At 39.0% G+C, this 13,689-nt stretch overlaps 1 protein-coding gene across 4 annotated transcripts in view; it reads left to right on the forward strand.

The window, feature by feature from the left end:
- Positions 1-1,125: 1,125 nt before the first annotated feature.
- Positions 1,126-13,689, forward strand: part of LOC121521940 (kelch-like protein 29) — a 172,152-nt gene continuing 159,588 nt past the window's right edge. For 2 of the 4 annotated variants that reach the window (XM_041806152.1, XM_041806155.1), the window contains exons 1-2: positions 1,126-1,605; positions 9,347-9,415. The gene's annotated coding sequence lies outside the window, so the exon portion shown is untranslated. Of the gene's footprint in view, positions 1,606-9,346; positions 9,421-13,689 lie in introns of all 4 variants that reach the window. The other 2 variants (XM_041806153.1, XM_041806154.1) reach the window with 2 other exon arrangements.

A 13,689-nucleotide genomic window follows, 5' to 3' on the forward strand; every position in this document is an offset into this window, starting at 1 on the left:
GAAAGGGTAAAAGAAAGTGCCACCAACCCTTATTGCCTCCTTTAAACCTAATTAACCATCCATTTTGTCCACTTCAGTTTGTTCAATTCCCACCTACTGTTTCTTTTTTTAATCCCACTTTTGCCACTATCAGCCCCTTTTCACCACTCTATTAGACTTAATTTGACCAATTTTTACTGTTTTCTACATTGAAACCTTATTTCACTCCCTTTCCCAACCCTTTTAAACAATTTCAGGCCACCTTTCTATCCAATTTTCAACATTTTTTTTTTTTATTTTTTGCCACGTGCAACCCATCTTTGCCACTTTCTGCCATCTTTTTTTTTTTTAACAACTGTAAATCCTTTTTGCCACTTTCAACCCATTTAGCTTCTTTTTTAAAACTATTTAACTGCCTTTTCTGCTGATTTGTCCATTCTAAGCCATTTTTAACCTGCTTTTGCCACTTTCAACCCCTTTTCAATAATTTTTTATGCCCATTTGCCAATTTTTTTTTAACCGAATTTCATGCCCCTTTTTGCCACTTTAAGCTTATTATTGCCACTACTTGCCTATCTTTTTTGCCTCTGATATTCTATTTTTAACCCATCTTTGCCACTTGTAACCCATTTTAACCATTGTTTATCCTGGTTTTTGCTAACCTTGCAAAGCAGATGGACACGCCTGTTTTCACCGCTTTCACCACCTTCCTGAAAATTTTTTTTGTCACCTCTGATTGTTTTCAGAAAAGGTATTCACATTTTTAAGAAGGCTATATAGCCTAGTATAATCAAAAATGCTGCTTTGATAACAGTGGCTCTTATTCAGGTAAAAAAAAAAAAAAAATGTTTTGGCTTTACAGTGGACCATGATTTTGCTTTCTAGGGACCCCATTTGTCTGAGCCCCAGGGAGCTACCCCCTTCATCCCCCCTTATGGACGGCCCTGCATATGAGAACGCCTTTATGATTTACTCTGTACTGGTGTCATAAGAAAAGTTCTGCAGGTGCTTGCTGTTGCGCGTAGTGATGGTTGGGGGCGCTGTGGGCTTTGTGTGAACCGATCACGGTGAGAGGGGCGGAGCAGCATCGGGAGGAGAGTGGCCACACAGGCAGATTTTCTTATTGTAAAACAGGCAGCCGTGGCAGCCACTCTCATCACAGATCCTCCGCTTCACAGAGAGCAGAGCAGGAGACACTTGAGTACTCCTCCACCTGGAGACGTCCAGCGCGGTGCACAGATAGGATACTTTCCCAGCAGGACACAGCCGCTACCAGCTCACACTGTCGCTCCTCTTGCTGTAAAATAGAGCTGCAGTCTTCTCGGGATAAAAACCAGCATTGATTCATGAGCAGCGTCGCAGCGAAACGGGGACAAACGCCGGGGGACAGGAGCGGCGAGCGGCCGAGGAGGTAAACGCTCAGTCGGCGTAGGTGGAGGCAGTCAGCACCCTGGCTATCATGCTGTGGAAGCGTGACAGACTGTTGGATGAATGAGAAGGATCATTAGTGTCACTGCCACCTCTTTGCTGCACCATAGCAGAGGTGTGTAGGCCAGGCTGTGCTCAAGTTCACCTGCAAAGAGAGAAAAACTTTAGGTTTCTGAGGATGCAACAGTAACTGATAAGGTAAGAATAGAAGGTAGCTGCCGGGAATAAGGTTCGCCACGTTTTCTAAATAAATGTTGATCCAGTTTGTTAATACTATCCCTTCAATTGATAAAAATGTCTAAAATTAATACAATCAAATTTATGGTCTGTTTAGACATGCAAAGTATGCAGTGCCTTTTGTATCACATCCTCTTTTGCTATAAACGACCTAGCCCACACTCATCCTCCAGACAACAAAGCCTCTCCTCATAGTCCCATGTGTTGTTACAGTGAAGAGCTGTACTCCTGGATGTGAAGGAGAGCTCTGGTTGTGATGAGAGCTGTGCCTTTCCCTGGCACAGTCACAGCTGAATGCTGAATCATCCATTTACTACTGCAGACACTTACTGAAATAACTTATCCTGTGTTAAATGAGAAATTGCGGATGATGGAATGGGACTGGTACTAGCTGTGGCATTATCATTATTAATCTGTGCTCAATATGAAGGTCAATCAACTTAACACCTGTCCGTTCTTGCTAGTCTTGCACTGATCCCTTGTATCAGTCTGTTCCTACATTTTAGTAGACGGCATGTGTTCCTGTTCCTAAACTGTTGTATTGTAACCTGGTGTTGCTGTATTAACAGACCGACCATGTGAGACAGGAGCAGGACACACTTCTGCACTGATGACATTTAAAAATCTAGCAGGCTGTAGTGAATCAAAGTGAGGATTAAGGGCTTTAGTCCTAGTACTCCCTGAACAGGCAGTGCTCGCAAGACAATTCATTTGCCTCAGAGCTTGGGTCTTCTCGGGTCATCTGCTGGGTTTGATGGAGAGTTTTCTCCACATATATAAAATAAGCAGTCAGTGTGGGTGGATTATTACACAACAGCATCAGCAGCGCTACACAGAGGTGTGAAAAATCTGCATGTGATACACCCTCATTGTCAGAGTCCTGTCGACTCCGGATGGTTTCTCCACAGTCTTTGCAGCAGTCAGTCAAACTCAATCTGTCCACACCACAGGTGGTTTCGGTTGGTCTGTGTAGTCAGGAATCAATCTTGGGTAGTCTCAGGATATTATTTTGAAAATTTTCACAAGTATAGGGACTGTGTCACAGTCGACAAGTTGATCAGAAAAATCAGTGGTTTTATCCTGTGCAATGTGTTGTATTGAATGTCAATCAAGACTATGTTTGGGATGCCTACTTACAGACAGACTAGCATATTTGTTTTTTCCTTTTACCCTCTGCAATTTATTCCAACACGTCAATGACGTTGACCAGTCAGTGCACAGAGCATTTAGCAGGTGCAAAAGTCACAATGGAAACAAACAAAATGGTGAAGTAAAGAAGAAGGATGAAGTTGCTGCTGTGAAAGAAAACTTTGTAGAGCTTATCCTACCTTTATGATTTTAGTTGAGGGGCAACCACAACTAAAGAGAGTACAATTCATACGTTTATTTACAGTCTTTTCTCTAAGTGTCCTCAAGCTCAGTCCCTCTTCCTTCCAATGATATCACATGGGTTGTGATGATGGTTGGGTATCATGACTGTCCTATCTGTCCTTCAAGTCATGACATTAGTTTGCTGCAAATGCCCCCACAACATGATGCTGCCTATGTAGTTCATAGTTGGGATGGTGTTCTCAGGCTTGCAAGCTTCCCCCGTTTTATGTTGCTTTTTCAGCGATGGCTTCTTCCTCACTGAGTGGCCTTTCAGCCCATGTGGGTCCTGGACTAGTTTTACTTTGAATAATGACTCTCTCTCCTTCCTGAGCGGTATGATAACTGGACATTCCCATGGTGTTTGTACTTGTGTATAATTGTTTGATAAGATGAACTTGGCACCTTCAGGCATCTGGAAATTGTACCCAGGCATGAACCCGACTTGTGGATGTCCACAATTGTCTTCCTGATATTTTGGCTAATTTCTTTGGATTTTCCAATGATGTCACACAAGGAAGACATGTGTTTGAAGGCCTGAACATACTCGAGCGTACTGTGAGCAGAGCGGACTCCGTGCGGAGTGTCCGCAGTCATCAGAGCTTCCATAGTCGAGCGCACTGCCATGTAGTAGTTTCCTGTGAAATTTCTGTGAAATCCTACATTTCCCACAATCCTTGCATGTTGTTTACATTTTTCTGTCATGGCGTCCTACACCGATGAAGCCTGCTGGCTTTGCAAAGCAATAAAATTAAGAGGCGGGGGTATGTACGGCCATTAATTTTCCCAAGAGACGAGGAAGGGGGGTATGCCATGTTGGTGAAGACATGCGAAGTATTAACATGGAAAAACATTTTCAATACTTCCTAATGACGTGAAAACTTTGATGATCTAGTTGGGCGCCTAGCCCATCTCCTTCTTCACTCTGGGAGTCACCGCTCACCCATCCTTTCCGCGTACATTCTGCCCGAGTATGTTTGGGCCTTCAGGTGGGCCTTGAAATACATGCCACAGGTGTGGCTCCAATTAACTCAAATGTTGTCAGTTAACCTATCAGAAGCTTCCAAAGCCATGACATCATCATTTGGGCTTTCCCAAATTCTTTAAAGGCATAGTAATCTTAATATATGCAAACTTAAGGCTTTATCTAGATGTATTGATTTCTGTGTTGCTTCTCATTTTGCATCTTTTTCTTTCTTTTATTTTTATACACCACAGACTATACCAACTCTGGTTGTTATAAATAATACTAGATGGAATAAACTGTTAGCCGCACTTAAATACAAACCAGACTAGCTGTGTAGTTTTAATAAAAACACAAGTGGAAAAAGCTATGACCATCTCTGAGCTTTTATGTCAGCACTTGTGTATTTATGTCAGCTTGCTGTGTTTTGTCTTTGCTTAAATGTGCTGCTGAATGTTCAGCATCAGAGGTTATTAAAAAGCATGATACACTTCTGCACCCAGGGGGAAAAGGCCATGAGCAAATGCTGGGCTCTTTATGGATCAGTGAACTATGAGGGGTAGTATCTCTCAGCTGCCCTCTTGAACACAGTCGCTGAAGGACCTGTGATGCTGCTATCATATTTCTAAAAAGCCTTCAGTTCCCCTGTTCGGATACCAAAATGGCCTCTAATGCAGTAAGCTCTTATTACGCATGTGGAGATTTTAGCTGGTAACTCCCTAAATGTTTGTTATTTACAAAATTTTTTTCATTATTTGTCACGTGCCGCCTTAATAGCTTACATTTGTGGATGGAGAAATCTTACTGTTTCATTCATTTTAATTATTACATAATCTAGAGCACATTTGTGAATATAATAATGATAATAATAATAATAATTTCACAATAGTGAATTTCCCTTCGGGGATGAATAAAGTTTTTGTATTGTATTGTATTGTATTGTATTGTATTTACAAATAAATTATTTGTACATCAGCTGGGCTTTTCGGGATCAAGAGGATTGTTGCTCCCTGACACAACACTGACACACACAGCCAGGGCCAAGGGCAACTAACTTTATAGTGGACCATCTGAAGTCATCCATAGCTGTAACCCAGTACTGTATAATACAGCTGGAAATATTTAGTGTCTACCCAAATGAAGCCAGTTTAGCCTCTTTACGAAGATTCTAAGCAATTATCATTTTGGCATCATTGGCAACTAATATTTTAAATTCACTTGACATGTTTGTTGACAAGAGATGAGAATTTGATTTGAACTGAAACATGCGGGGCTTCGTCTTGGGGTCCCTGCAGTCTCTAAGGCTGCTGTGTGGTGAGTGGCCTCATTGAAGCAGATTAAGCCTGTCAGCTCCATAGCTGAGGGAGAGATGGGAGAGAGATGCACACAAAAATCTTGTCTATTCTGTCTCGACTAAAACTCCTTGTTTCTGCAGCTTAAGCCCGTCTGCAGGAGTATTTATATTCAGCATCTGACCACCACAGCTCCCCTGACACCTCAGTGATGAAGCATTGTATTTTTTAATATTGTTTATTTGTTTTCCATGAAAATGTGTACTTAAAATTTAGCACAAGATGAGGCCCCTAAAATTTGCATTACGTAAAGATGCTGCATGATAAACCTGCACTTGCAAAAAGGGGCGTAGTGTGTTTGCTTAAAGTAAATAAAGTACTCATGACAGTTCTAAAGTAAACACAGGGTATGCAGAGAGTACACATCTTAACTCACTAAGAAGTCTTAAGTATGTAGCTTTGCATTAGTAGGCCTTTGTGTCTCTTTGACCTGTGCAGCAGCAGTAACTTCCATTTGTTTTTGCAGTTGTAAAACTGTATTTTCAAGGTATTTGGTGGTGCCTTGATGTCATGGTTTGCTCTCTCTTAGTAATGACTGACAACCGTAGGGCCACAAGGTTGTTTCTCCCCCGACACTTTCTGGTAGTCCAATTTAAGTTCCTTGATAATTTTATTTTCGGCTGTAGTGTTTGGACTTTAGCTTGAATTTTCAGCTTTGGTACTTGAAATGTGTAATTCCACCTGTGACACTTGTCCAGTGCCATAGCTTTCGCTGCCATATTGCCATCAAATCTTCATAAGACCACAGTTCTTATAGGAATAAAAGGCGCCAGTATCTCCTCCAAATTCTCCTTGTCCTCCACCACCATGTCTTTGTTAGCTTTGTGTGTTTCAGGAGTGTGTTTGATCTGTTTACTCTGATGATTTCCCTAATATTCCACCTTTCAGCATGACAGAACTGACTAAAAAAGCAGAACATTATAGAAGGATTGCTAAAACAGCAGTGTTAATTTTGGCAGCTATTTTTAATGTTAGTCTTAGTTTTAGCCTTTAAATGAAATACATTTCAGTGTTTGTCACATTTTAGTTATTTCTATCCTTTTTAGTTTTAGTCTAGTTTTAGTCCATAAAAAGTCCTCACATTTTAGTCTTTATTTTCAGTCCAAGCATTTATTTTCTTGCCTAAATCTGGTACCAAATCGTGGTAGTGTGTTCTCTGCACCCTGCCAAACCTGGGGTCCCTGCTTTTTACAGCCGAGAGGCAGAAGACATACAGATGCATTTTTTTTTGACAGATTTACCCACAGTGGAGAAATATCATGGATTTTGAATGTCTGACAAAAACCACATTACATTTTATTCTAGTTTTAGTCATTAACTTTTTGTCAGTTTCAGTCATCAAAGATCTATTTTTGTTAGTTTTAGTCCAGTTTTTGTCATGGAAAAAAAGGCTGTCGACGAACATATTCAGTCATAGTTTTAGTCGACGAAATTAACACTGTAGAGCAGAGTGGTATAAGACTCATCTGCCCATTTAGTTGCCTTATGCAGTTCCTTTAAAGTTTATTTTACCATCATTTCTCTACTTTAGAAAAAATGTCATCTAGAATACAGCATAAGATCTTTTTTAATATGTCTATGCTGTTAAAAATCAGAATATATAGTACCTTTCATTATCAGAGTCCTCTCCAAAGACATGGATGTATAATGGAATTGTTGATTTGAAGTTAAATAATTGAATTAGTCTGGATGAGAAGTGGCGCTTATTAGGGCTAGACAATTAATTGAATTTTGATTGTGATTTCAATTTTGGCTTCTCATGATCATAAAAACATTATAATCGAAGAAAAACGATTAATGTGTGCTTCAAAGAGTATTTTTGGGTTGTGTTTTTGGCTGTGTTAGTGTGTTTTGCATGTTGCAAATTTTGCAAGTTTTACAGGAATGCATGTAGATTGGATATTTTTTTTATTTTTTGTTTTTTATTGCTATTATTTAATATTTTGTTATTATTTTACTTGTTATTAATTTATTTTTGATTGTTCTTTTAAGTTGTGGTTCAATAAATACTCAAATTTTGAAATCAATGAATAATTGTGTTTATTAATCATGATTTCAATATCAGTCAATATAATTTTGATTATTATTTTTGCTATAATCGTCCAGCCCTAGCGCTTATTAGAGGCTTGCTTGAACAGATTGATAGGCTTTAGTGTTGCACTTAGACGAGCTCAGTCTGCATGGCACAATCCGGACTTAAAAATACTCACAGAAAGAAACATTTTTGATTCATTTGTACTGTTAGACATAGTAGTACCGACATAAAAGGCACAGAGCTAATAATGGCTAACAGTAGGGTAGGCTTGAGTCTAGAGAACTGTTTAATTTTTGACCTGCTTCTCAATTTCTAAGAGTTGTAGTTTTGAGAAGCTACAGGATTTTTCGGTTCCAAGCAGCAACATAAATCATCCATAAGATTTGTTCTATAATGCAAGGACACATTGAAAAATAAGTGAGACATTGATTTGTAAATTTTCCTTTCCTGAGCAGTGCTGAGTACCAGGTGCAAGAGAGAGCCCTGACTTGTCGACATGCAAACAAACTTAAAATCGAGCATCTTATGCATCCAGTCTAAAGCAGGCTTTAGACCTCTGTCAGTTATCCAAAACACAGCAGCACATCTAGGCTTCATCCAACCCAAGACAGCTCATGTCACTCCACTGTTCATCTCTCTACGCTGGCTTCCAGTTGCAGCTCACATCAAATTCAAAACTCTAATCATTGCTTACAGAGAAGTAACACCTGGAATGTTTACCTGGTATCCCTCGTCTAGGTCTACACTCCCTTTCGCCTGCTAAGCTCTGCCAGCGAAAGGCACCAAGGACCTCCATCACATATGGGCCCTAAGTCACTCGGGATGAGTATACAGCAAATTTTGCAATGTTAAAGTAACACTTAAAGGTATACAGTACATCATTAAGCTACCCTGCTACCCCAGCGTGACCGCCTGCTGCCTAATGAAAGCCAAGAAATATAGTGTGTCTAGGTCCAGGAAAACAAGTAAACAACATCAAAGATAATCTGCTTCTATACACCATGTGCACAGCCTCTAACACTGCATGGCGACACCTGTGTCCAACTGGACTTAAAGCACTTTGTGTCCCTTACTGATGCCGTTTCCTCTGACTAGATCTGTGCTTGTGCTGTGATGTACGTCTGCTAAATTACATTGCAATATTTTAAAATGTATTTCTTAGATATTTTCAATTCAGCTTGAACTTCTATATGAATTTTTGAACTTGTATTTTCCTTTGCTCAGTCTGGCACACGTCAGAACCTTTCAGAAGTCTTCTGTGTTTATTAGTTTCATAAACTGATAAAAGAAGAAGCTGGTCTTACATCAGTGAGCTACTGTCTTCTATCATCCTCTGAAGGATGATTTGGCTGTTCCCCCCAAAAATGTCATTGTACTCTGGTTTCCAAACAAAAGCAGAGACTCTTTCATACACAGATGTGGTGACTTCCAAAGGCTGACACTGCAGACAAATCACAAGACTGCCTTTTTTCTCCACAAACACCAGCCCTGTTGTGTTCAACAATGAAGGCCTTTGAAGTGTCACATCGAGTGGAAACCTTCTTCTTTGTTGTCAACTTAAAAAGAGCGGAGCTTTCAGTTTTACATATAATTCTAGTCTTTTCTTTATTTCCACTCAGGAACTCATTTACTCGTAGTCCCGAGAGCCTTCTCTCTCCCTTCTTACCTCTTCAGTTTGCCTGTTTCCACGGCTGAATCATCCCCTGTTTACCTCTAATGTTCTCTCAGGACAGTCCTAGAAGAGTGAGAATCTCTGTGAAGTCAGTCATCTCTTCTATAGACCAAAAATTAAGCCAGTAAACCTCTTCATGCAGATTGTTCCTCACATAAATGACTTTATTCCTCATTCTTTTTGAGTAAAGCATGCCAGATATTTGTCATCATGAAGAGATCATGAGCGTAAGAATATTAGTGCCAGATTTATGGAAGTTTTCATTGAATTTCCTTTTTTAAAGCTTCGTCTCCACTTTATTGTTTCTGCAGGTGCAGACGGCAATACTCCAAAGATCTCATTTGTCTGTGATGAGCATTCCCATCCACCAGAGACCAAAGGTACGGTAAGCTATGAAAAGCTCATTATGCTGCATTATGTTTTATTATGCTGCAGACAAACCACACATGCAGATTTAAACATTTTTTCACTGAAATGATTTTGGACAACTTTAATTTTGACAGCTGCTAAACATGATTATTGATCCTTGTATTCTGTTCGTTATACATGCATTGTACGTCTAGAATTTACTGACTGAGTCTACTTTTCCACACTTCATGTGCAGTCATCAATCCTTTTCTGTTGGTCTGCTTAGGGTTGATGAAATAGACTTCAATTAAGATTAGAGTGATGCACTATCTTTGATCCCTGGGCCAGATGACAGGGGGGTAAAGTTGTTTTTTTTTTCTTCTTGTCTGTGAGGTGTTGGTACTTGTCCTGGGTCACCGATGAACAGGACTAAATATGTGTTCTCCTTGCTTGATTTAACCCTCTGGGTCTTCAGGTGTAAAGTCCTTGTCTGGATTTTTTTCCTCCCAGTGATGTCATTCATATAGTTATAGGCGTGGCTGAAAAAAAACAAACAAAACAGGTGATGTAGTCTTTTTCTTTTACATTGTGCTGTATTACCCATGGAGCTTCATGTATTCATGTAGTCTAAACTCCTGATTCTCCACTGGTGGAAAAGTTGGTCGTGAAGCCATTTTCAGTCGGTTTTGGATGCATGCTCAAGTAAATTGTGTTCAAAATGTCTATGATGAACTTTACTCTGAAAGATGTATCTCAATCACTGGATTTCATCACATCTTTTGTTCCATGTCAAGTTCAACTACCCTTTTTCATGAGAAACATTCAGTGATTTTGACAGGAAATTAAGTCATTAAAGGGGTTGCGGTGGGTCCTGACACTATACCGGTTGAGAACTACTGCTTTACAGCCATTTCACGACTTCATCTGCCCATTTTGCAACATTTGTGCCATTCTTAACCCATACCTTCTACTAGAGCCCGACCGATTTAATCGGGCCGATTATAGCGTATCATAGATTAATCAACATCGGCCAATATGTAGCTGATATATTAACCCTTAGAGCTCACTCAGCACGGATCCGTTGTGCCTTTCTAATCGGGTTTTCCAAGCATTCGTAGCTCTTACAGAACATTTTCTAGTGAGCCTGAAACTTGGCTGACTTTCTGGAGTCTCCGAGTATAGTGTTGTCCTTACAACAATACGTGATACAGTTTATAAAATCGTTGATAACTTTTGAACCGTAAGTTTTGCCGTTCATTTGCTACCATCGATGTCTCCATAGCTGTAAAGGACTCTGTTCTAGTGAGCCTGGAACTTTGGTGACTTTTCAGGGTCTTTGGAGATTAAATCCACAGCGTTACATCTGATAATAAACGTCTTTTTTTTTTCAATCCATTTTTAATCCATTTTCAATCATGTACTTTGACTTTCTTCATATTTGTTGACATGCAAAGCATTGTGGGAGTTGTAGTCAACCAACTGCATCTCTACTAGAGGAGTAGAGATGCAGGAGTAGAGAATAAACAATGATAAATGCAACTGTTAATTAACATGTCCACCATTATCTAATAGAAGACTATTACACAGCATTTTAACGTCGTCTAAGTTGCATCTTTGTGAAATAAACAAAGATAATATAAATTTAAGAATTTGTGTTCATGTACAGTATATATCCTGTGTATATCAATGCTCTTATTTCATATATCGGCCGATATATCAGATATCGGCTTTTTTTAGCCCCACATATCTGAATTACTGTCTGAATTACTTGGTTTCATCACATCCTGTGTTCCAATTTCAGTTCAAGCCACACTTTTTCATTAAAAACATTTGGTGATGATGACGCATTCAAGAAATTTGGGTCGCAATTTGTCATTTAGGAGGTTGTGGCTAGTCTTGACATATACCAGTTGAGAACCATGGGCCTAAACCATAACGGTTACAGTTTCTTTGATATAATTAAGGCTTTGTTCAGTGATGTGTTCAAGAAATAAAACAGAAAGCTTTTTTCCTGCTGATATTCACAGCTTTGTTGGTTTAACTTAGTGGTGTATTTTCAGTGAACATCAGTTGATAAAGACTCTTTAGTATTACTATAGCTGGTATGATTGAGACTGTATATTTCAGCCGTTGGCATTTGAACAGAAATGAACTGTTCTGTGTTTTTTGTAATCTGGCCTGCCCTTTGGCTTTCTGATGTGCTGTGTTTTTGGTTGTGGGGTTGTAGCCTCTGTGGACTGCTTTGTCGAGTTTGCTGGTGGTTTATTTATGTGTTATTTTGACCTTCTGACTGGCAAACCATTACAGCATTGACTGCTCACTTCTTGTAAATGTACCAGGAAAGCATTTACACTTTTAAGGCCTGTGCATTTTATACCCTTCATGTAAGCCATCTACGCTCTAATGAAAATGGCCAGAATATCTTAGTTGATTCCCTTCAGCTAATAGGTGTCACCATCCATCTCTGTGTACCCATAAAGCTCAGAGTAATTTACTTGGTCAATTGCTCTCGCACCGAACAAATCACTTCACATTTTGTTTTGAACAAGAGATGGACATAAATGTTTGGTGTGGCTGTTTGTTGCAGAGCCAATTTTTAATTCTGTTTTCTTATTAAAGAAAAAATGAGTGAGTGTTTTTAACCCACTTTGATAGTTGAGATGGGAAAACAGCATCTTTGAGATAATGTAAAGTCATAAAATCCAAATAAAGAAACATCACCGCTGCCTGTAGAATCTCCCACGTTAATTTAGGCTAAAACACAAAAGCATAAGTAGCATTTAGACACCTACCTGGGGGGAAATAATGGCCATCATCAGACTTGTTTCCCAGCAGTGAGCTGTTTGTGTTTGGCCCCCAGACAATAAACTTGATTTGTCTGTAGGAATCGTTCTCAAGGCCTCCTCAGGTAATGATAGATGACAAGCTTCTAATAGGAGGAAAACACATCTCCTGATAGCAGTGTAATTATGAAGAACCATGGAAACTGTTATGGTTAGGGATGAGTATCAAAATCCAATACAGACATGGTACCAACACCAACACATTTGATAGCTATCGTACTGAATTACAAGACAGATTTTTGTGCTTCATTTTGGTATTCCCACCCTGCCACAATCTCCTGCCACTCCTAAGGAAAGGCACCAAAAGGGTTACATAATTTAAGTGCACTCCCACTAAACATAAATATGTTTTTAATTTTGTTGTCTGGAGCAAGGTTTTGTCTCTATTTCTGTGCCTATACTATGAGCGTCTTCCATAAAGAAGTTACTCCGGTTTACTTATATGGCATCTTTTTAAGATACTTCTGATTTTTTGCTATACCGGGTCAGCTTTTATTTTCCCGCTGACTCTGAACACACTTTTTTAAATTTTAAAATTATTGATTAAGGCACTGTTTGGGCACCGCCACTGTTTGAAAAGTATTGATTTACCACAGGTATGGAAAAAAACCTAAACGTTACTCAAACCTAGCTGGGGTTCACCGAAAAATTTGGGAAAATTCAGTAAAAAATAGTTCTAATCACATTTACCTCAGTCTACATACTGGATTTTTTTAGAGTTTAAAAAAATTGTGTGCGTATCAAGAAAAGATGCACTTCTATGTGTATCTTCCCTGTTTTCTGTTAAAAACAGAAGTTTAAGGGACGTCAATCATGATTATACAAAATATAGAATAACAGAAAGTTTTCATATAAAACCTAGAACACAAGGAATGTTTTACTAATGAAATATTCGATTGTCAAAAATGTGAAAGTTTAATTTTTGTTGATTTAAAATGTCATTGTTTGACTTAATGGTGTATCTCCACAATGCATCTGTATCAAAGGTTCAAGATTTGGTCATCAGTATTTTCCTAGATTGCAGTTGGACTATTGCAAATATTATACAACCTTGTACAGTACATTTTTATGATTATTTGTGTAGTTATAACTACAACAACCGAAGGTACTTTATCCCGTGTTACAGCTGCTATTTTGAATGGATATGAATATGCAGCGCCTTGAGATTTTGACTTGATCTTAGGTGTGTCTTAGGCAAAAAAATATTGAAAACTACTTGTCTAGTGTGTGGCCAGCTTTAGGAGAAACAGACGTCTATTAATGTAAATTTTTAGCCGGGATTCAAAGTCAGTCGTGTCTTCTCTCTTTGCCCTGGTGTTTAAATATAGTCAGAAACAGCAGGTGCACTTTTGTGAAATGTAAATATAAACCCTGACTTGAATCCCCATTAGGCTGGTTCCTCCTGTCTTTATTGAAAAAGATGAGAAAGAATCTTTCTCCAGCTGACAAATCAGGGTAAATCT

The sequence above is a fragment of the Cheilinus undulatus genome, linkage group 14, assembly GCF_018320785.1.
Source record: "Cheilinus undulatus linkage group 14, ASM1832078v1, whole genome shotgun sequence".
Classification (NCBI taxonomy): Eukaryota; Metazoa; Chordata; class Actinopteri; order Labriformes; family Labridae; genus Cheilinus; species Cheilinus undulatus.